Source organism: Orcinus orca, chromosome 5, assembly GCF_937001465.1.
Source record: "Orcinus orca chromosome 5, mOrcOrc1.1, whole genome shotgun sequence".
In the NCBI taxonomy this organism is placed as follows: Eukaryota; Metazoa; Chordata; class Mammalia; order Artiodactyla; family Delphinidae; genus Orcinus; species Orcinus orca.
In genome coordinates, this window is record NC_064563.1 from 41178919 (window position 1) to 41201271 (window position 22353).

Here is a 22353-nt window from a genome sequence, read left to right on the forward strand (position 1 = left end):
CACGATGCACAGGATGAAAAGACAGGTGGATCTGCCTTATTTGCTGACGCCAGAAGATGAGAACTTGCTGTCAGCATGGGACTGCTAATGGGGCAGTCCTCCCAGAGGGCAGAAACTTGGACAGGAAGATTTGCTGACCAAGAGGTTCTTTCTACTGCAAACAAGGTGAAGTAAAGAAGCTGTGCCTGTTGGGTCCATCAGTCTTACCACATTCCTTATCATCTACAAGCATGTGGACTTTACACTGCACTCCCTTCCACTGAAGCTAGAGTGACCCTTTTAAAATACAAATCATACCATTTGATTTGAGCAGTTACAAGCCTGCTCAAATCTCCAGTGACTTCCCATCACACTGAGAATAAAATCCAAAATTCTTCTCTGACTTTGCAAGATCTGGCCTCTGGCAACTTCTCCAGCCTCAACTCATCACTGTTTTCCCCATTCACCATCCTAACAGTGATATAGTCTCACCAGTCCTCAAACACTGCAAGCATGCTCCTGCTGTTTCCTCTACTTGGAATGCCAGTATCCAAGCAATTAGCATAATTCCGTTCCCCACTTCATTCAGTTCTGTGCTCACATATTACCTCGTCCTTGAGGTCTTGTCTGGATACATTATCTGAAATGGCAATTGCTATCTTTTTCTTTCCTTTTACCTCATTTATTTTTCATTATAGTATTTATGACCACCTAGAATAATGTTGTATATTTATTAAATTGTTTGTTTTTCTGCCCTCCCCACTAGAACATAATGCCCTTGAAGGCAGGATGTTGCCAATTCTGCTGCGTGATGTATTCCCAGTACCTTGAATAGTGCCTAACACAGTGGGTGCTCAATAAATATTTGTAGAACAAATGAATGACTAAAGCTTATTAGCACTAAGAGTAGAAAGAACATTTATAATATTGTAGCTCAGGCTCCACGCTCTGAAAAGCAGATAAGAAACAACTGACAAGAATGCTGGCCCATGAACCTCTCTGTGTCTAAGTTAGGTGTCATTCTTTTTGAAGTTTTCTCACCTACTTAAGCATATTAAAAAATCTGCTAAAGGCAAATGTAAGAGCAATAATAAAATAGCGTGTTTCTATGGTAGGGATTTAGCCCACTCACATATTCAAGATGTGAAGGACAGTGAAAGGGTTTTATGTTAATATCAAGCATTATTATTTCCTTCTAAGCAGAATACTTACAATTCACCTAAATTGGCCCTAAGCATTCAGGAATGCACATAGTGAAGCCATATGATCCAAATGCCTTGCCTTTGAATAGCTATGACTAATTTAGAACATGGATTGAAAAGCATTTTCTACTCAATAGTTATTTTCTAAAAAGATGATTCTCTCATAATGAGATAGTTCAGGATGCACTGATTCCTACATGCTAACATTGGACTTATACCTTGAGAAATATCATTTTCAAGCAAGATTTAACAGGGTAGATTCACCATTAATTTGTTAAATATATATTATATACATATATGTATATATATGTGTGTACATGCATACATATAAATACACAGGTGTGTGTATATATTTATATAGTGTATACTATGTGTCAGATACTGTGTTACTGATACAGATGTAGTACTATGGGCTGGATCTTGGGATTGCATAGGTAAATCATGGCCATCAAGCAAGCGTTCAGTCTAGTATGAGAATTGGAAATGTAACAAATAATTGAATATCTAGGCTACATGCAATTTTTTTTTTTTTTTCCGGTACATGGGCCTCTCACTGTTGTGGTCTCTCCCGTTGCGGAGCACAGGCTCCAGATGCACAGGCTCAGCGGCCATGGCTCACGGGCCCAGCCGCTCCATGGCATGTGGGATCTTCCCGGACCGGGTCACGAACCCGTGTCCCCTGCATCAGCAGGCAGACTCTCAACCAATGCACCACCAGGGAAGCCCCTACATGCAATTTAATAGAGAAATATTTGGGGTACAGAGTTGCTACAAGAAAGAGAGTAGTCAACTCTATCTTGAAGTCAGGAGAGATGGGAAAAATAAAGATTTTTAAAGTTTGGGGAAATTATTAAGATAACAAAGGAGGCAAACATCCCAGGTAGCTGGCTCCCCTCATTCCCACTTAACTCTTTTGCTTCAACTCCTTGACTCTCTACCATAGCTTTGATGTTTCCCTTTGGCACCCACCCAACATTTGGGCTTCCCCAAATGTGCACAACCCCTGTCTTTGTCTGTTACTTTTCATCTGTGCTCTCATGCTGTCCAGTTCCTCACTCCATGGGATTCTGTTCCCCACACCTACCCACTACCCCTAATTCTGGCCCAACAGTCAGCATTCCTTCCCATCCACACTTTCCCATACCTCACAGCAGAGGTGAAATTTTAGACAAGGACAAACTAGACAAAGAAACAAAAGCACAAAAAAAGCATTTGGAGGGAGTTGCATGTTTGGAATGAGACAGCAGGTAGGAAACCAGAACAATGGGAAATGAAACTGGATAGTTGAAGTAGGACATGTGGGCATGGCACACCATAAAAGGAGCTTGAACTTTGTTCTGGAGGCAGTAAAGAGCTGTAGAATGCTTTTGAGGGTGAGCTATAACACTTGGAAGTTGGATTGAGGAAAGATGTAGTTTTCTAGAACAAACTCTAATGAGATACAGACTTCTTATGGATGTGGATCTTCTATTAACACAACCCCAAATCCACTAGATTTTCCAACTGTCATGTCTCATTCCTGGCACTTATTATTATAATGGTTAAGTCTTCTAGGATATGAATTTGGTGCACCTTTGTTATTTAACTGGGTCACCTTTATCCTGTAGTTATGACATTATTACATTAAATATAATTGCAAGACAGAATTATTATTGAGTTGAGTTTCATCAAGTTAGTCTTGGCCCATTGTTGCAGCCAGTCTGTCTGTCCTTCTTAATTGTGAGCCAACTACAAATTTGATAATCACATCTTCTGTTCTCAGCAAAATCATTAATAGACTTGTTGAACAGAATGCAGTACATTGCAAAACAATGTTACACAGCATTAAAGATTTTCTCCCAAGGAGAAATTGATCTGTAATTCAATAAGCTTCAAGCAAAAGTTGTTCAGTCAACTATAAATCCACTTGACTCCACAGTCCATCTGGTGAGTCTTTGCCTTATCAGAATGAAGGTATTTGATATTTATATCATTTTTCTAATCTGCCAATCTAGTATATCTAAGCATCTAGCATCTAAATGGGAAACGAATTTACCTTCTATATTATCCAAATTTTCTATAGTGGGTTGTTTTCCGGGTGGGAAGTTATGGTGAAGTTCTACAAATGTACTTTTGCTGCACTTCCTTTTCGCTGGTGAGTACCTTGCATTCAGCCAGTCAACTCAAGCTCTCTAATACTTCCAGAGAGTTGTGGAACCAGGAACAAAACCACGAAATTCTTGCCTTTAAAGATCAAAAAGCCAAAAGACAGGGGAATAGATTTAAAATGCCTTCAGACTGAGGTAGTCCCCATCTTACTACATCTTCTTCCCCTTATCCCCCTTGTATGGATGTAAAATCAAGATACTGGGCAGAGGAAGGAGAAAGTGGAAAGCAAGCAAGAGAGTGAGATTCTGGGGTGGGGTTGAGGGAGCAGGTCCCCTACCTACAGCCATAGGTCAAGAAGAGAATGGAGATAACGGAACTCTACTTTTAGGGATCCAAGAGTAGAGGGAACCTGGGACCTGCTGCTGAGCTGGAGCTTTGGGAGTGAGCCGTCTTGCAGACTGGCGTTATGCACCAGAAGCATGAGATGGGGCTAGTGTGGGTAGTAGAATAGAGAGGGCTGTGAGGAGTGTCTTGGACGAGTGGTCCTAATGCAGCCACACAGAGCTTTCTGTAGCCCCAAAGGAGAGTGGGAAAGCAGCTGAACTTTCCCAGTGTCCCAAGTAAAGCAGAGAAAGATTAAGAGAGTGGGAGGATGAGGCCGTTCCACTTTTGCAGAGAGGGAACAGCAGAGAAGAGAGTGGCATGGACCTTCCAATAGATAGCAGTAGGAGGACCAGACCAGCGACTCTTAGCAGATGTGGACATAGAGGCAACTGTCCTTTGATTAACCTCAGGCAATTCTACATTTCAAGGAAGTCCAGACCAGGCTAGATTAAGATGTAGAAGTAAAAGCTTTTCTTCATTCAACACTGGCATTTGCATAAACCCAGAGCTTATAATCAATCCCAGGAGAAAGGAGGTGAATAGAGAAAGGAATCCTGAATAAGACTGAGTTTTAATTGCAAAATGACTTTGAAATCATAACATTTCATTGACTTTCCCCCAATATAATTAGATTAAGTTTTCGGAGAATGAGACCCTGAGATAGTTACATAAAAATTTTAAAACTTCTTTCTTGCAAACTATATCCCATCTGCCACACTTTCATAGTAAAACAATGAAAAGTGAGAAAATAGGACTAGCTTTGTCTGGCTTATCCATGCTGGTGGCTGATTATGAGTTATCCCCTTTTTCTCTGCTAAGTACATATCACTGGTCCAACTTAACCAGTGTAACACTTCCAGGCCCCATTTTTTTCTCATTAAAAAAAATCACGGCAGCATTTACCTGTCTCTGTTCTTCAGGCACTTCTCCTGCTCACCATGATTTCTCCCAGACCCTTGACCGGTTCTAGAGTCTGGATCTCTAAGCTCATTGACGGTGACCTGGAAGTCTTCCAAACAGAGCATTTATATGGCCACAGGGCTGTTTTATTCTCATTCCCAGTGCTGGGTCTCAGTTCCACTTTGAGTCATTTCTTCTGACATTTTCCCCTTGAGAACATTGTTCTTCAAGGAGAAAGATGGGCTCAAAAGGAGAGCTGAGAAGTTTTGCTCCTAGTTGTCACCAGCCACAGGAGATCACCTGCCCCACGCAGTGACCATTCTTTTATGACTCCCCAGAACTGTCTGACACAAGAAAACTTCTGTGGAGTGAATGAGCACTCACAGCATCATCTTCTATGGCCCCTGAGCCGTTTCAGTGGTCCTTTATGCTTTTGGTAAACCTTAGCTCACTCACTTCTCCTCTCAGGACACACAACAGGCTTTGAGGTCTTCCAAGCTTTGCGGCAAAAAGCCTGGCATTCCTGCTTCTAGGTTCATGTTTGGGGCTCCTCTTTTAGAGTGTGCCCCTTATCCCTTATTAAAGCTGTTTTTAAAGAAAAGGGCAAGGAGACTGAACCTCCCCCTCACTGTGAGTATAACCATCACTTAGTCCAGGACGATATCTTGTGGGCATGGACGTGTCTCTGGCCCCAGCGCACTGCTGGAGAGGGACTCCTCATCCATGGTCAACACTCAGGCACTGGAAACCGGTTCCTAGAAGCCTTGAAGTGATTGACTTGGATTTGCAAACAAATATTTTTTAATCAGTTCTTAAAACCTCAGATTCTGTTCTGAACACTTAACCCCATAAATCCTGTAGATATTCTAAAAATGGACAGCACATTCCTGTGTGGGCTTGGTATTCAGAGGCAACTAGAAAACAGTCAAGCTGAGGAAAGGGAAGAAACAGGCAGGTGCTGTGCAGATCAATGGGATCAAACCACCTGGCTGGTGTCCCACAACAGTTTTAGAAGAAGATTTCAACAGTACCTGCAGAATTAAAAAAAAAAAAAAAGTATCCTTCTTAAGATAATTTTTTAAATATTTTTACATGTAGACACATATCTAGTTTTACATGGATGACAGCATATATGTGACTTTTAAAGTAAAATTTAGAGAGAGTATTTCCTTTCACTTTTTGTGGTCTTAAAGCTTTTTAAAATTTATGAAAGCCTGGTAATAGCAGATGGTGGTAGGCATTTTGTTTGTACATTTGTTAATGTCCTAACATGGCAAAATAAAAGTTAGCCGCCTTATGTCCATCCCCCAACTTCTTTTAGAATCTTTGCTTGTACTTGAAATCCAGACATCTGGAAACCCCTAGTGTTGATGAATTCCACGTGCACCAAGTTTTGGCAGTAGGGGGTCGCATTTTTTCCAACAGTGTCGTGTTCTGAGACCCACGGGGATGAGCCAGACAACCAGTAAAAGAAGGGGGGATCGGGAATTTCCTGGTGGTCCAGTGGTTAAGACTTGGCGCTTCCACTGCCATGGGCCTGGGTTCAATCCATGGTCAGGGAATTAAGATCCCACAGGTCTCACGGCGTGGCCAAAAAAAAAAGGGTGTGGGGAGGATCTACATCTAGGTAGAGTTCAGCAGGGATCTGGAAGTTCTCCCCGCCCCTGTCAAAACATTGCTGAGCTCAGAGGTCTAAGGCTGAGATGCAATATGACTGCCCTGCAGCATTAATCTAAGTGGCCACGTGTAAATATTACTCTAACTCGGTCTGATCTTGATCAGTTACACCTCTTGACAAATTTTATTTAAAATAGTAAGCCATGAATAATATGAGCTTTTGTTTTCTTTTTTCCACAGCATGCTTAACTTCTTGGTTGTCTTTCATATTCTTTATTTTGCTTAACTGTAGGTTTATTTTATTTTTTTAACGTCTTTATTGGAGTATAATTTCTTTACAATGGTGTGTTAGTTTCTGCTTTAAACAAAGTGAGTCAGCTATACGTATACATATATACCCATATCTCCTCCCTCTTGCGTATCCCTCCCACTCTCCCTACCTCACCCCTCTAGGTGATCAAAAAACACCGAGCTGATCTCCCTGTGCTATGCGGCTGCTTCCCACTAGGTATCTGTTTTACATTTGGTAGCGTATATATGTCCATGCCACTCTCTCACTTCGTCCCAGGTTGCCCTTCCCCCTCCCCGTGTCCTCAAGTCCATTCTCTACGTCTGCATCTTTATTCACGTCCTGCCCCTAGGTTCTTCAGAATCTTTTTTTTTTTTTTAGATTCCATATATATGTGTTAGCATATGGTGTTTGTTTTTCTCTTTCTGACTTACTTCACTCTGTATGACAGACTCTAGGTCCATCCACCTCACTACAAATAACTCAATTTCATTTCTTTTTATGGCTGAGTAATATTCCATTGTATATATGTGCCACATCTTCTTTATCCATTCATCTGTCGATGGACACTTAGGTTGCTTTGAAGTCCTGGCTATTGTAAATAGTGCTGCAGTGAACATTGTGGTACATGACTCTTTTTGAATTATGGTGTTCTCAGGGTATATGCCCAGTAGTGGGATTGCTGGGTCGTATGGCAGTTCTATTTTTAATTTTTTAAGGAACCTCCATACTGTTCTTCATAGTGGCTGTACGAATTTACATTCCCACCAACAGTGCAAGAGGGTTCCCTTTTCTCCACACCCTCTCCAGCATTTATTGTTTGTAGATTTTTTGACGATGGTCATTCTGACTGGTGTGAGGTGATACCTCATTTTAGTTTTGATTTGCATTTCTCTGATGATTAGTGATGTTGAGCATCCTTTCATGACTTTGTTGGCAATCTGTATATCTTCTTTGGAGAAATGTCTATTTAGGTCTTCTGCCCATTTTTCGATTGGGTTGTTTGTTTTTTCGATATTGAGCTGCATGAGCTGCTTGTAAATTTTGGATATTAATCCTTTGTCAGTTGCTTCATTTGCAAATATTTTCTCCCAATCTGAGGATTGTCTTTTCATCTTGTTTATGGTTTCCTTTGCTGTGCAAAAGCTTTTAAGTTTCATTAGGTCCTTTTTCTTTATTTTTGTTTTTATTTCCATTTCTCTAGGAGGTGGGTCAAAAAGATCTTGCTGTGATTTATGTCATAGAGTGTTCTGCCTATGTTTTCCTTTAAGAATTTTATAGTGTCTGGCCTTACATTTAGGTCTTTAATCCATTTTGAGTTTTTTTTTGTGTATGGTGTTACGGAGTGTTCTAATTTCATTCTTTTACAGGTAGCTGTCCAGTTTTCCCAGCACCACTTATTGAGAGGCTGTCTTTGCTCCATTGTATATTCTTGCCTCCTTTGTCAAAGATAAGGTGACCATATGTGTGTGGGTTTATCTCTGGGCTTTCTATCCTGTTCCATTGATCTGTATTTCTGTTTTTGTGCCAGTACCATGCTGTCTTGAATACTGTAGATTTGTAGTAGAGTCTGAAGTCCGGGAGCCTGATTCCTCCAGCTCTGTTTCTCTTTCTCAAGATTGCTTTGGCTATGCGGGGTCTTTTGTGTTTCCATACAAACTGTGCAGTTTTTGTTCTAGTTCTGTGAAAAATGCCAGTGGTAATTTGATAGGATTTGCATTGAATCTGTAGATTGCTTTGGGTAGTAGAGTCATTTTCACAATGTTGATTCTTCCAATCCAAGAACATGGTATATCTCTCCATCTGTTTTTATCATCTTTAATTTCTTTTATTAGTGTCTTATAGCTTTCTGCAACAGGTCTTTTGTCTCCTTAGGTAGGTTTATTCCTAGGTATTTTATTCTTTTTGTTTGAATGGTAAATGGAGTATTTCCTTAATTTCTCTTTCAGATTTTTCATCATTAGTGTATAGGAATATCAGAGATTTCTGTGCATTAATTTTGTATCCTGCTACTTTACCAAATTCATTGATGAGCTCTAGTAGTTTTCTGGTAGCATCTTTAGGATTTTCTATGTATAGTATCATGTCATTTGCAAACACTGGCAGTTTCGCTTCGTGTCTTCCGATTTGGATTCCTTTTATTTATTTTTCTTCTCTGATTGCTGTGGCTAAAACGTCCAAAACTATGTTGGATAATAGTGGTGAGAGTGGACAATCTTGTCTTGTTCTGGGTTTTAGAGGAAATGCTTTCAGTTTTTCACCATTGAGAACGATGTTGGCTGTGCGTTTGTCATATGTGGCCTTTATTATGTTGAGGTAAGTTCCCTCTATGCCTACTTTCTGGAGAGTTATTATCATAAATAGGTGTTGAATTTTGTCAAAAGCTTTTTATGCATCTATTGAGATGATCATATGGTTTTTCTCTTTCAGTTGGTTAATATGGTTGATCACATTGATTGATTTGCATATATTGAAGACTCCTGGTATTCCTGAGATAAACCCCACTTGATCATGGTGTATGATCCTTTTAATGTGCTGTTGGATTCTGTTTGCTAGTATTTTGTTGAGCATTTTTGCATCTATGTTCATCAGTGGTATTGGCCTGTAGTTTTCTTTCTTTGTGACATCTTTGTCTGGTTTTGGTATCAGGGTGATGGTGGCCTCATAGAATGAGTTTGGGAGTGTTCCTTCCTCTGCTATATTTTGGAACTGTTTGAGAAGGATAGGTGTTAGCTCTTCTCTAAATGTTTAATAGAATTCGCCGGTAAAGCCATCTGGTCCTGGGCTTTTGTTTGTTGGAAGATTTTTAATCACAGTCTCAATTTCAGTGCTTGTGATTGGTCTGTTCATATTTTCTATTTCTTCCTGGTTCAGTCTTGGCAGGTTGTGCATTTCTAAGAATTTGTCCATTTTTTCCAGGTTGTCCATTTTATTGGCATATAGTTGCTTGTAGTAATCTCTCTTGATTCTTTGTATTTCTGCAGTGTCAGTTGTTACTTCTCCTTTTTCATTTCTAATTCTATTGATTTGAGTCTTCTCCCATTTTTTCTTGATGAGTCGGGATAATGGTTTATCAATTTTGTTTATCTTCTCAAAGAACCGCTTTTCTTGACCTTTGTTTTCTTGACCTTTGCTATCATTTCCTTCATTTCTTTTTCATTTATTTCTCATCGGATCTTTATGATTTCTTTCCTTCTGCTAACTTTGGGGTTCTTTTGTTCTTCTTTCTCTAATTGCTTTAGGTGTAAGGTTAGGTTGTTGAGATGTTTCTTGTTTCTTGAGGTAGGATTGTATTGCTATAAACTTCCCTGTTAGAACTGCTTTTGCTGCATCCCATAGGTTTTGGGTCATCGTGCTTTCATTGTCATTTTTTTCTAGGTAGTTTTTGATTTCCTTTTTGATTTCTTCAGTGATCTCTTGGTTATTTAGTAGTGTATTGTTTAGCCTCCATGTGTTTGTATTTTTTACAGATTTTTCCTGTAATTGATATCTAGTCACATGGCATTGTGGTCAGAAAAGATACTTGATACAATTTCAATTTTCTTAAATTTACCAAGCCTTGATTTGTGACCCAAGATATGATCTATCCTGGAGAATGTTCCATGAGCACTTGAGAAGAAAGTGTATTCTGTTGTTTTTGGATGGAATGTTGTTTAAATATCAATTAAGTCCATCTCGTTTAATGTATCATTTAAAGCTTGTGTTTCCTTATTTATTTTTATTCTGGATGATCTGTCCATTGGTGAAAGTGGGGTGTTAAAGTCCCCTACTATGATTGTGTTACTGTCGATTTCCCCTTTTATGGCTGTTAGCATTTGCTTTATGTATTGAGGTGCTGCTGTGTTGGGTTCATAAATATTTACAATTATTATATCTTCTTCTTGGATTGATCCCTTGATCATTATGTAGTGTCCTTCTTTGTATCTTGTCATAGTCTTTATTTTAAAATCTATTTTGTCTGATATGAGAATTGCTACTCCAGCTTTCTTTTGATTTCCATTTGCATGGAATATCTTTTTCCATCCCCTCACTTTCAGTCTGTATGTGTCCCTAGGTCTGAAGTGGGTCTCTTGTAGACAGCATATATATGAGGCTTGTTTTTGTATCCATTCAGCCAGTCTGTGTCTTTTGGTGGGAGCATTTAATCCATTTACATTTAAGATAATTATCGATATGTATGTTCCTATTACCATTTTCTTAATTGTTTTGGGTTTGTTATTGTAGGTCTTTTCCTTCTCTTGTGTTTCCTGCCTAGAGAAGTTCCTTTAGCATTTGTTGTAAAGCTGGTTTGGTGGTGCTGAATTCTCTTAGGTTTTGCTTGTCTGTAAAGATTTTAATTTCTCTGCCAAATCTGAAAGAATGAGATCCTGCTGGGTAGAGTAATCTTGGTTGTAGGTTTTTCCCTTTCATCACCTTAAATATGTTCTGCCACACCCTTCTGGCTTTCAGAGTTTCTGCTGAAAGATCAGCTGTTAAACTTATGAGGATTCCCTTGTATGTCATTTGTTGCTTTTCCCTTGCTGCTTTTAATAATTTTTCTTTGTACTTAATTTTTGATAGTTTGATTAATATGTGTCTTGGTGTGTTTCTCCTTGGATTTATCCTGTATGGGGCTCTCTGTGCTTCCTGGACTTGACTATTTCCTTTCCCATATTAGGGAAGTTTTCAACTATATCTTTTCAAATATTTTCTCAGACCCTTTCCTTTTCTCTTTTTCTTCTGGGACCCCCATGATTTGAATGTTGGTGCATTTAACATTGTTCCAGAGGTCTCTGAGACTGTCCTCAATTCTTTTCATTCTTTTTTCTTTATTCTGCTCTGCAGTAGTTATGTACACTATTTTATCTTCCAGGTCACTTATCCATTCTTCTGCCCTAGTTATTCTGCCATTGATTCCTTCTAGAGAATTTTTTATTTCATTTATTGTGTTGTTCATCATTGTTTGTTTGCTCTGTAGTTCTTCTAGGTCCTTGTTAAAACTTTCTTGTATTTTCTCCATTCTGTTTCCAAGATTTTGGATCATCTTTACTATCATTACTCTGAATTCTTTTTCAGGTAGACTGCCTATTTCCTTTTCATTGTTTGGTCTGGTGGCTTTTTACCTTTCTCCTTCATCTGCTGTGTGTTTCTCTGTCTTCTCATTTTGCTTAACTTACTGTGTTTGGGGTTTCCTTTTTGCAGGCTGTAGGTTTGTAGTTCCTGTTGTTTTTGGTGTCTGTCCCCAGTGGCTCAGGTTGGTTCAGTGGGTTGTGTAGGCTTCCTGGTGGAAGGGACTGGTGCCTGTGTTCTGGTGGTTGAGGCTGGATCTTGTCTTTCTGGTGGGCAGGTCCACGTCCGGTGGTGTGTTTTGGGGTTTCTGTGACCTTGTTATGATTTTAGGCAGCCTCTCTGCTAATGGGTGGGGTTGTGTTCCTGTCTTGCTAGTTGTTGGGCATGGGTTGTCCAGCACTGTAGCTTGCTGGTCATAGAGTTCACCTGGGTCTTAGTGTTGAGTTGGAGATCTGGGAGAGCTTTTGTTGTTTGATATTACTTGGAGCTGGGAGGTCTCTGGTGCACCAGTGTCCTTAACTCAGCTCTCCCACCACAGAGGCACAGGCCTGACCCCTGGCCGGAGCACCAAGATGTGTCAGCCACACAGCTCAGAAGAACAGGGAGGAAAAAAAAGAAAGCAAGAAAATAATAATAAAATAAAATAAGGTTATTAAAAATATATAATAGTAAAAATAAAAAATTAAAAAGTCATAAAAAAAGAAAGAAGAGTGCAACCAAACCAATAAATAAATCCAGCAATGATAACAAGTGCTAAAACGTATACTAAGAAAAACAAACAAACAAAAAACGGACAGACAGAACCCTAGGACAAATGGTAAAAGCAGCAAAGCTATACAGACAAAAATCACAGAAAGACGCATACACATACACACCCACAAAAAGAGAAAAAGGAAAAAAAAAAAAATATATATATATTAAAAAAAGGAAGGGCTTCCCTGGTGGCGCAGTGGTTGAGAGTCTGCCTGCTGATGCAGGGGACACGGGTTCGTGCCCCGGTCCGGGAAGATCCCACATGCTGCGGAGCGGCTGGGTCCGTGAGCCATGGTCACTGAGCCTGCACATCCAGAGCCTGTGCTCCGCAACGGGAGAGGCCACAACAGTGAGAGGCCCACGTAACGCAAAAAAAAGAGAGCAACGAAATCAATAAACAAATCTACCAATGATAATAAAGTCTACATAGTAAGCTAAGATAAACATAAAACTGGAAACAACTTGGATGCCGAAAGCAAATGCCAAGTCTACAGTTGCTCCCAAAGTCCACCGCCTCAGTTTTGGATTGATTCGTTGTCTATTCAGGTATTCCAGAGATGCAGGGTACATCAAGTTGATTGTGGAGATTTAATCCGCGGCTCCTGAGGCTGCTGGGAGAAATTTCCCTTTCTCTTCTTTGTTCACACAGCTCCTCGGGTTCTGCTTTGGATTTGGACCCGCCTCTGCATGTAGTTCGCCTGAGGGCATCTCTTCCCCGCCCAGACAGGACAGGGTTAAAGGAGCAGTTGATTGTGGGCTCTGGCTCACTCAGGCCCGGGGGAGGGAGGGGTACGGAATGCGGGACAAGCCTGCAGCGGCAGATACCAGCATGACATGACGTTGCACCAGCCTGAGGCATGCCATGCGTTCTCCAGGGGAAGTTGTCGCTGGATCACAGGACTCTGGCAGTGGCGGGCTGCACAGGCTCCCAGGAGGGGAGGTGTGGATAGTGACCTGTGCTTGCACACAGGCTTCTTGGTGGCTGCAGAAGCAGCCTTAGCGTTTCATGCCCGTCTCTGGGGTCTGCGCTGATAGCTGCAGCTCGCACCCGTCTCTGGAGCTCATTTATGCGGTGCTCTGAATACCCTCTCCTCGTGTACCCCTAAACAATGGTCTCTTGCCTCTTCAGCAGCTCCAGACTTTTTCCGGAACTCCCTCCCGGCTAGCTGTGGTGCACTAACCCCCTTTAGGTTGTGTTCACGCAGCCAACCCCAGTCCTCTCCCTGGGCTCTGTGGGAAGCCCGAGCCTCAACTCCCAGCCCCGCCCACCGCGGCGGGTGAGCAGACAAGCCTCTCGGGCTGGTGAGTGCCGGTTGGCCCTGATCCTCTGTGCGGGAATCTCCCTGCTTTGCCCTCCACACCCCTGTTGCTGTGCTCTCCTCCGGGGCTCCGAAGCTCCTCCCTCCGCCCCCCGCAGTCTCCGCCCCCAAAGGGGCTTCTAGTGTGTGGAAACCTTTCCTCCTTCACAGTTCCCTTCCACTGGTGTAGATCGCGTCCCTATTCTTTTGTCTCTGTTTATTCTTTTTTCTTTTGCCCTACCCAGGTACGTGGGGAGTTTCTTGCCTTTTGGGAGGTGTGAGGTCTTCTGCCAGCGTTCAGTAGGTGTTCTGTAGGAGTTGTTCCACGTGTAGATGTATTTCTGATGTATTTGTGAGGAGGAAGGTGATCTCCATGTCTTACTCCTCCGCCATCTTGAAGGTCTCTCCTAATATGAGTTTTTTAATTAAAATAAGTTGGTTTTTAAAAAAGGTTATTTCTTGGCTTTGTGTGTTTGGATTTTTAATTAGAGATTGTGGATGTGCTTTTATTTGAATGGTGTATTTTAAAATATGAAACACTAATGAAACTTTATACATGAGTAAAGAGGTCAGGCATAAGTCATTTGAAGCCAAGTTTTTCTTGCTTTCATACAGGATCCCACTCCTTCACCAAAAGGTTTTCACTAAGTTTGGTCATCCAATTTCTTTTCATAAAGTGGATCGTTTATACTCTGACCGTTTAACCAAATCAGTTGTACAGTATTTACTCATATACCTGTGCATTTCATTTACTTGGAACTGGTGTGTAATGGAATAGTGCGCCCCCTAGTGTGCGGGTTAGTTCCAGCCAGTATTTGTCATGGTCCATTCCTGCACAAGCACAGCTTTTCCACCGAGAATGTCCAGGCATTTGGCAGATGATTCAAACCAAGTCCCCCTAAAACTGAGTTCCTCTGCTGAGTTTATTATTAACACCTCTATCCAAAATAATATTACCTTTCCTGTCCAACACCTGTTCTCCTCAAGATTGAGGAGTACCAAAGAAAAGGGGGGTTTGTAACTGAGCAGAACCCTGTGGGGCTCCTGGGCACAAAAGCCTTTCTGTGTCCCCAGGTTTTGGCAACATGTCTCCACCTGCCCGATGAGGCTGAGGCCTCCATACTCAGTAAACATCTACCCTCCCTGTAAATGCAGTGATTTCCATCCAGTACTCAGACCACAATCAGAGCAAGACCATGGTCAGACCAAGAGGCCTGATTTTTTCTTTTTATCAGAAAATATGGCTATTGTGATACAAACCCTTTTGGTAAAATTTTAAAGTAATAATGAAATTGTGATTTATTGTTATGAAAACTGATTTATCCTTAGGTTAAGGAAAATGACAACACAGTACTGCCTACAATTTGTGACTTCCTCTGGGGAGACCAGTTTCACCCTGGATTTTATGATTAATTGTTGATTTCTAAGTTTTCATAACTGAGTTTGGTAGGAAGTCTAACTGTAAAATAGTTCTTATCTTTTCCTTGGTCCCATAGCCAACCTTTGTGGGGTTAGCCTTACAGTGTGAAGCCTCAAGGAGCCTTGAAGCTGGCCAGAGATGAATGGGAACAGGGCTAAAATGTGGTTGGGTAGTATTCCTGCACTCCTATCCTTCTTGTGCATCATTGCTCACTCCCTTTGCCCTTCTTTATTGCCTTTCTCCTTTTATTTTGGAAGAGGAAATGAATGCACACAGTAAAAAAATTTCAAACAATAAAAAAGGTACACAGTGACAAGTAAATCTCCCTCCCTTATCTGTCCTTAGTTCTTCCACCTTCGACTGTTACCCATTTTCCATGCATTTTAATAGTTTATGAATAGACAGACACATGTACACGCATACGTGTATACTTTTTCCTTAAAATATGGTGATATATTACATACATTGTTTTTCATCTTTCTTTTTTCCTTTAAAAATATATCTTGGAAATCAGGTGACTTCCATATGTATCTTCCGCATTCATTTTAGTAGAATATTCTTTGGGTAGCTATATTATAACTGACTTCGGAGGGTTCCTATTTAAATTGTTCCTAGTTCTTTTCTGCATGCAAACACAATCACTGCACTGATCAGCATGATACATGCATTTTTATGTATAAGTGTAAGTATAATCATAGGAGAAATTTCTAGAAGTAAAATTGCATGGTCAAATGGAAAGTCTATTTAAATTTTCCATGCATATTGCCAAATCACTGTGTAATAAGATAGCTTCATAATATCCTCCTACTGATGATACTTGAGAATATCTGTTTCCCATACCGTAGTAATGAATAATAATAAAAAAATTTTTGATCTTTTTTAATCTGATAGGTAAAAAGTGGTATCACAATGAAGTTTTAATTTTTGTCTTTTCACATATTTAAAATTCACTTCTGTTTCTGTTTTCTCTCAACTTTCTGTGAAAGTGTTCATTTTTCAATTGGGTTGTTGGTCTTTTCATATTGATGTGTTCGAGCTCTTTATGATTTATTAAGAAAATTATCTTTTTGTATACAAGATTGATTTTTCCAGAAATGTTTAGTTTTTATGTAGTTAAATGTATCAGGCTTTAGAGTTTGTGTCATGCTTTGAAAGTTGTTCTAGATCTTTTTTTTTTCTTTGGCCTCACTGAGAGGCATGTGGGATCTTAGTTCCCTGAGGAGTGATCGAACCCACGCCCCCTGCATTTGGAGGCGCGGAGTCTTAACCACTGGATCGCCCGGGAAGTCCCTCTAGATAATTTTTTTTAAGTCCCAAATTTTCCTCTAAACTTTTTAGGTTTCATCTTTTTACATTTAAGTTCTTGATTCCTCAGAAATTAATTTTGGTGTAGTGAGTATGTGCCTCTTTATTTTAGAAGAAATGAACGTTTCCAGTTGTGGCAGCACAGGGTCAGGGAAATAGAGACGCAGAGCCTAGTGGACCAGCTACACCATCAATAAGTAGCCTTCACTGACCCGAGGCTCCATCTCCCTGGCTCCTTTTGACAAACAAATGACGTGTCGATAGAATGATGCCGTGGGCTCCTGAACACCAAGGCCTGTGGAGAAGTCTTCTTCCTTTGCCTCTTGCTTGCAGCATGGGTTCAGAGGCACACAGACCTGGGAGCGAAGCTCTGCTTTCCCCTTGTGAACAGTGACGTTTCAGACAAGTTATTTTATTTGCCTCAGTTTCTGCACCTGTGAAACTAAGAACAACCAGTTCCTATACATGGTAGCTACTGTGAGGGTTAAGAAAGGAAAGGTACATGTTGCTGGCTGGCACTGTGGCAAGCCTCTGAATGCTGCCCAGTAAATGTAGTTTGAGCTTTAATTTCCCTTTGGATTTTTTTTTTTTAATTTAACTTTGGCTTTTTTTCTCATATAAGTAGAAGTCAAGCCTAGTCAGAAATCATGATCCCTAGCTTCCCATTTTGGGAACACATCTCAACCCCTGCACCCACCCTTTTCTGGGACCTGAGACCCTCCGCACTACACCCATCAGAACTCACTGTGGACCATGTGCACCTTGTTGTGAATATCTAAGCCTGAACCTGGAATTCCACCTGGATTCCCTCAACTTCCAAACTTCCAGACTATCTCAGTGCTAAGATCAGACACTTCCCTCTTGATCATTTCCTTGACTCCAGCCTTGCCCCCTCCTCCAAATGTGTGCTAGAACCTGCTGCTAAATTGCTAGATTCTGCTTCTAAAAACCAATCCGTTCTTGTTACTTCCCTGCTTAAAGGTGAAAACCCCAGTGGCTCTCAACAGATACAGCTCTCCATGTGCTCACTTCTGTTGTCAGGTGCTTCTCTCCAGATGCTTCTAGATTCCCTAACACTCTGTTCTTTCCCACACCTCCCTGGCTTGTCCCTTGCTATTTTTTCATCCCAGAATGCTCTTTCCCGTATTCTTCTTTTGCCAGAAAACTCTCCCTTATACCTCTAGACCCTGTTCCCGCTTCCTCTTCCTTCTCTCTGCGAGTTCACACCCCTCTCTTCCTTACCACTTCATTACTTTGCCTTTGCCTCCACCTTGACCTGAGAAGGGTGGCTTTGAGTTCCTACTTTACTTCATACACACATGGATTACAACACTTACCACATGACACCTCTATTATCCTCGCATGGGATTCAGTTATTCATATCTATGTCCGTTTTTTCCCTGGACTGTGAGCTCCTTGCACTTGAGGGCTACAGCTCTATTTACCACCAGCACACTACCTAATACATAGTACATTCTCAAAATTATTTGTTAAAAATAAAGCATTAACCTGTCAATATCCAGACATTTTCTGGGTCTCCAGGAATAATCAAGTTAGGATTTCCAGGCTTTTGGAACATGTCGTTTTCAACTGACACCAAGATACCTCAAGGAGGAGCTTCCATTTTCTTTTCCTCTGTCAGCATTTCATCTGTTGTTTGGTATTTTATAACGTGAACCTATTATAAAACAGTAGCTAATGAATCAGAATTTTGCTTAGATATGAAAAGAGCACAAAGACCTTTTTAAAAAGGGATGCTATAAAGCTGCTTTGGAGTTTTTATTTTTGTTTTGTTTTTTGCATCACACAGATAATGAAAATAATAGCTTCACATCCCTTTGGCCAACATTGTGTGTGTCTTAACGTTTTTATGAGATTGATTTGTGGTTATCTACTTGGGAGTAAGATATCAGAAACATTGATTACAACCCAAGGAACTATAATTATATGTCTAATTTAATTTTTGTAATTGAGAACATATTTAAGAGTAACAATACTGCTAACCATAGTGCTAAAATCTTGCTTATTATTGAATTAGTTTCATGACTGATGGGGAGCAGCAACAAAGCTCATCTACAGACTAAAACTTTGGACAGCAACTTGAAGAGAATTTGGAGCTTAATTCTGATGATCCATGGAGTTGACATATCCAGGATGGCACAGAGGAAAAATTAGAATAACTTATTTGTACATATGTGACCCTGGTAAATTTCCAGAGATTAATCCAGGACATGACTTATGGAGATTATAAGAGAGCTTGTAGTCAGTGCTCTTCTCTTGGAGATTTTTCTCTCTTTTGAACAAGTCTTCACCATGAGAAAGAAATACAAGGAATGGTCAGGAAAGGAGGATGCCCGTTGGGCAGTCCAGTTTGCAGAAACAGTTGTGGAGTTCAGTGAGTTGATACATCACAACTCAGTCATACTCAGGTCTATAAGCAAGTTTCACATGACATATCCAAGGACCACAATTTCAAAACTAAAAGTTTTTGTCATAAATGCAGATTAGATGAGAGTATATGTTTATAGCCATTGATTGTGTAAGTATAGGGCATAAGTGCCAGTGAGAGTGCTATTGCCATGTAACAGAATTGGTAGGCAAGTAAAAATCAGTGTCTTACTAATGAGACCCTGTTGTATAGCACTAGGAGCTCTACTGCACTTCGCTGTATGGTAGAAACTAACACAACATTGTAAAACAACTATACCCCAATTTAAAAAAATGTAATCACTCTTTAAGAGGGAGGAGAGGATGCAAGGGATGTGACTAGGGAGGCAAGAGTGCTGGGGTGAGGTGAGGAAGGGGCCACAAGACCAGGGATGCAGGTGGTCTGCAGCAGCTAGAAAAGTCAAGGAAACACATTCTCCCCTACAGATTCCCCTACACAGGCTCCCCTACAGCCTCCAGGAGGAACCGGCCCTGCTGACACCTTGACTTTAGCGCAGTGAGACTGTTTCCAGACTCCTGGCTTCCAGATGTAAGAAAATAAATTTGTGTTGTATTAAGTAAGGTAAAAAAAAAAAAATCAGTGTGTTAAAGTACTACTATTCCTGTCACCATTATTGTCTCATTTTTTTGCCTTTGCTACCAATCTCACTAATTTTAACATAATTCACATAGCGTTTAGATGCACAGAAATTTTTCAAATTACTTCCTTCTGCCTGAAGACATCAAAACTCCTCCTCTAGAAATAAAGTTTTGTTATATATAAGTGAGATAAGGTGGAAATAAATCATCATCTGGGGACACTGACGTTGGGAGGTTGCGGGGAGAGGAATTTGCTGTTTTGAAGAGTAGGTGGTGGGTGGCTTCAGAGCTATTTACTGGGAGAGGTGAGAGCATTTTTTATCGGAGTCAGAGAGCTGAGTAATACATTTGACTTGCTTTCACTTTCTTTCTTCCCCACTTTCTTCTTTTTTCCTGTACTTGTCTTTTATCCTCTGTCCTTATTTTTCTTATTCCTTCACCCTTCCTTCTGTTTCCTTTCCTTCTTCCTCTCCTCCGTCCTCCCCTAGGAGCCTAGTGACACCAATAGAAACTGCCTTCTCCACTAACGAAGCCCCCTTCGTGGAGCTGTAGCACATCCAGTGATGTGCGACGCCCTATGGTCATTGTACCATGTCCCATGACATGTACATGGGGTGCATGCATGGTCATTGGTATGTTTCCTTCTATTCTGGGAGCTTCTAGGACAGCATGGTGAGGGTAAAGAGAACAGACTTGGAGTTAGACAAATCTGGGCTCAAGCCCTACCCTCTCCACCTGGTATTTGTCACTAGTAACCTTAGGTAAGCTACCCAACCTTACATGTGGAAGGGGAGCAGCAACGCCTATCTCAAACGATTGTTGTGAGAATTAAATACAGTGAGAGTTCAGAGCCTGGCATAGCTACACAGCATGTGTTTGATAAATACCAATTTTCGTCCTTTATCCGGTTCCCCAATCAAAGTATTGCCTATTTCTCTCTTCCAAACCCAGTGCAGTATGAACTAACAGCAGACCCCATCCTTAGGAAGCTCATAATCTGTCTGGGAAGAGGATGTATACACTAGCAATGAGACACCAGCACTGTGTGACATGTGCTGCCAGCCTCCAGAGGTGACAGGAGACCCATCTCCATGCCCCTCCCCTCACTGCCTGCCCCTCAGAGAGGTGGTCACAAATCTGATTGATCAAGTTCCAGGACACATGGATTAGGTCAAGTCTGCCAGCTGGTAGTGGGCAGGGTTCTGTTTGTTCAAAGGTTTTGCATATGAGCACAGAACTCTCTTTTCTCCCTTTTAGGTTGGAAAGCGATGGCCCACTTTCACTTGAGAAGGCAGTCATCTTATACTTATGTTGGCATTTCCACTTCCTTTCACTTCATTAAGGCTTTCAGAGTATGGCAAATTTCAGATTTAAACTTAAGGAGGAAAAAACAGACCCTTTAGATCTCTATCCTTTTCCCATGATTCTGCTCCAGGATTGCCAGCGGATCCCCAGCTGGCAGCAGAGTGAGCAGTTTGCTCATTGCTCATCCTAAGTGTGTCCTTGTCCTGTGCTTGTATCTCCCTTGGCGCCTCATGGGGCTGTGGGATGGGTGGGCAGTATGCCACAGGGCAGGATCGGGCAAAACTAGGACCCCTGACCGTGATACCATTACCACCAACAAAACCCACCAACACTTCTAACACACGCCTTCGAGAAGATAAAATCAAAATATAGAGAAATTCCCAGAAGGGGAACATTATTCCCAGGAGGGGGGCATAATGAGGGGTGGGGAGGCAGCTCAGATTGGAAGAAGCAGTCAGGAACCTGGCCTAGGCTTGAGGGACAGGGATATAAATGACCCAGGGGGGTTGGTCTACACTAAATGACTGTGACATTTTGTCCAAGAAAGTAGGAATGTGGGCCTCGATACTATATTCCGGGTAGAAGTGTGGTATGTCTGTTCTAGCAAATATTTAATAATGTTCCATAGTCACCCTTTTCTGATATCCTGGAACATAAAGGCTATCTTATTTACTGCTTATAATAAAGTTTAAAGCAACAGGGTTTATTCCAAATGTTGTATGCCCCAGTTGGGGCCCAAGAAAATGGTAATAGCACCCTACTCCAATTATTTAAGTGACTACCATGTGTAACCTTCTGATCTTTACAAAAACCTTGGATGGTGACTTTTAACTAATTTTACAGAATAGGAGTTGGTGCTCAGAGAGGTGAAGTGAGCTGCCCAAAGCCTCACAGGCAATAAGTGGCAGAGCCATGACTGGAACTTCAGATTTGTGGCTCCAGTGCCTGAGTTATCATGGCCTCTCCCCACAACTCTGACAACTTCAGTTCAGCCAAAAGACCAGCCCGTTTCAATCACAGTAACACCTGTGTCCATCTACTGACCTTCTTCCCAGGCAGGCAGCAGGCGTGTGCTATGGAGTGTCCCAGTAGCAGTCGCAAACCTGCCCCAGGGTGGGTGCCTTCTCTTGCCTTTGTGTGCCTGGAAACTACAGGACCCAGTGGAGGGTAGAGAGCTCACAGGCATCAGGATAATGAGCCTCACTCTGGTTTCGTGGCCTCTTGTCCTCCTCCTCTGTGGGTCCTAGAGAGAGGGATGCTGGTTCATTCCACATCTTTCTGCTGCCTAGTCACATGAGGGAAACTCCTCTCAAGCTTCTGTGTCTCCATTCTCTCACCTGTGACGGTGGATAATAACATCTGCTCAACTTCTCTCAAGCTTATCGTAAACATCAAATATGACTGTGAATTTAAAAAACAATTTCTGAGTTAAAGTACTGTGTATTATCATGGTTTGTATCAAAGGTAACTGGGGGAGGCATTATTTCTTAATATTAGAACAGAGGCATTTCTGAGAGACCCACAGAAGAATCCTACATATCTTGTTGCCTGGATATCAGCGTGACTCTGAAATATCCTTCACTAGGGCCCAGTGGAAAAGTCCATCTTGACTAGCATTCAGCTTAACTAAAAGGAAAAATCCAATGGAAACTGACTCTGGATAAGCTAAAAAAATTATAATCCCTAGAGGTGTTAGCAGTGACTCAGGATTCCTTCTGAAAGGGAGGAAAAACTCTT

General features: G+C 41.2%; 1 protein-coding gene across 3 annotated transcripts in view; it reads left to right on the forward strand.

Moving 5' to 3' along the window:
• Nucleotides 1–22353, forward strand: part of KCNAB1 (potassium voltage-gated channel subfamily A regulatory beta subunit 1) — a 427972-nt gene that overhangs the window by 204496 nt on the left and 201123 nt on the right. The gene's annotated exons all lie outside the window — the stretch shown is intronic.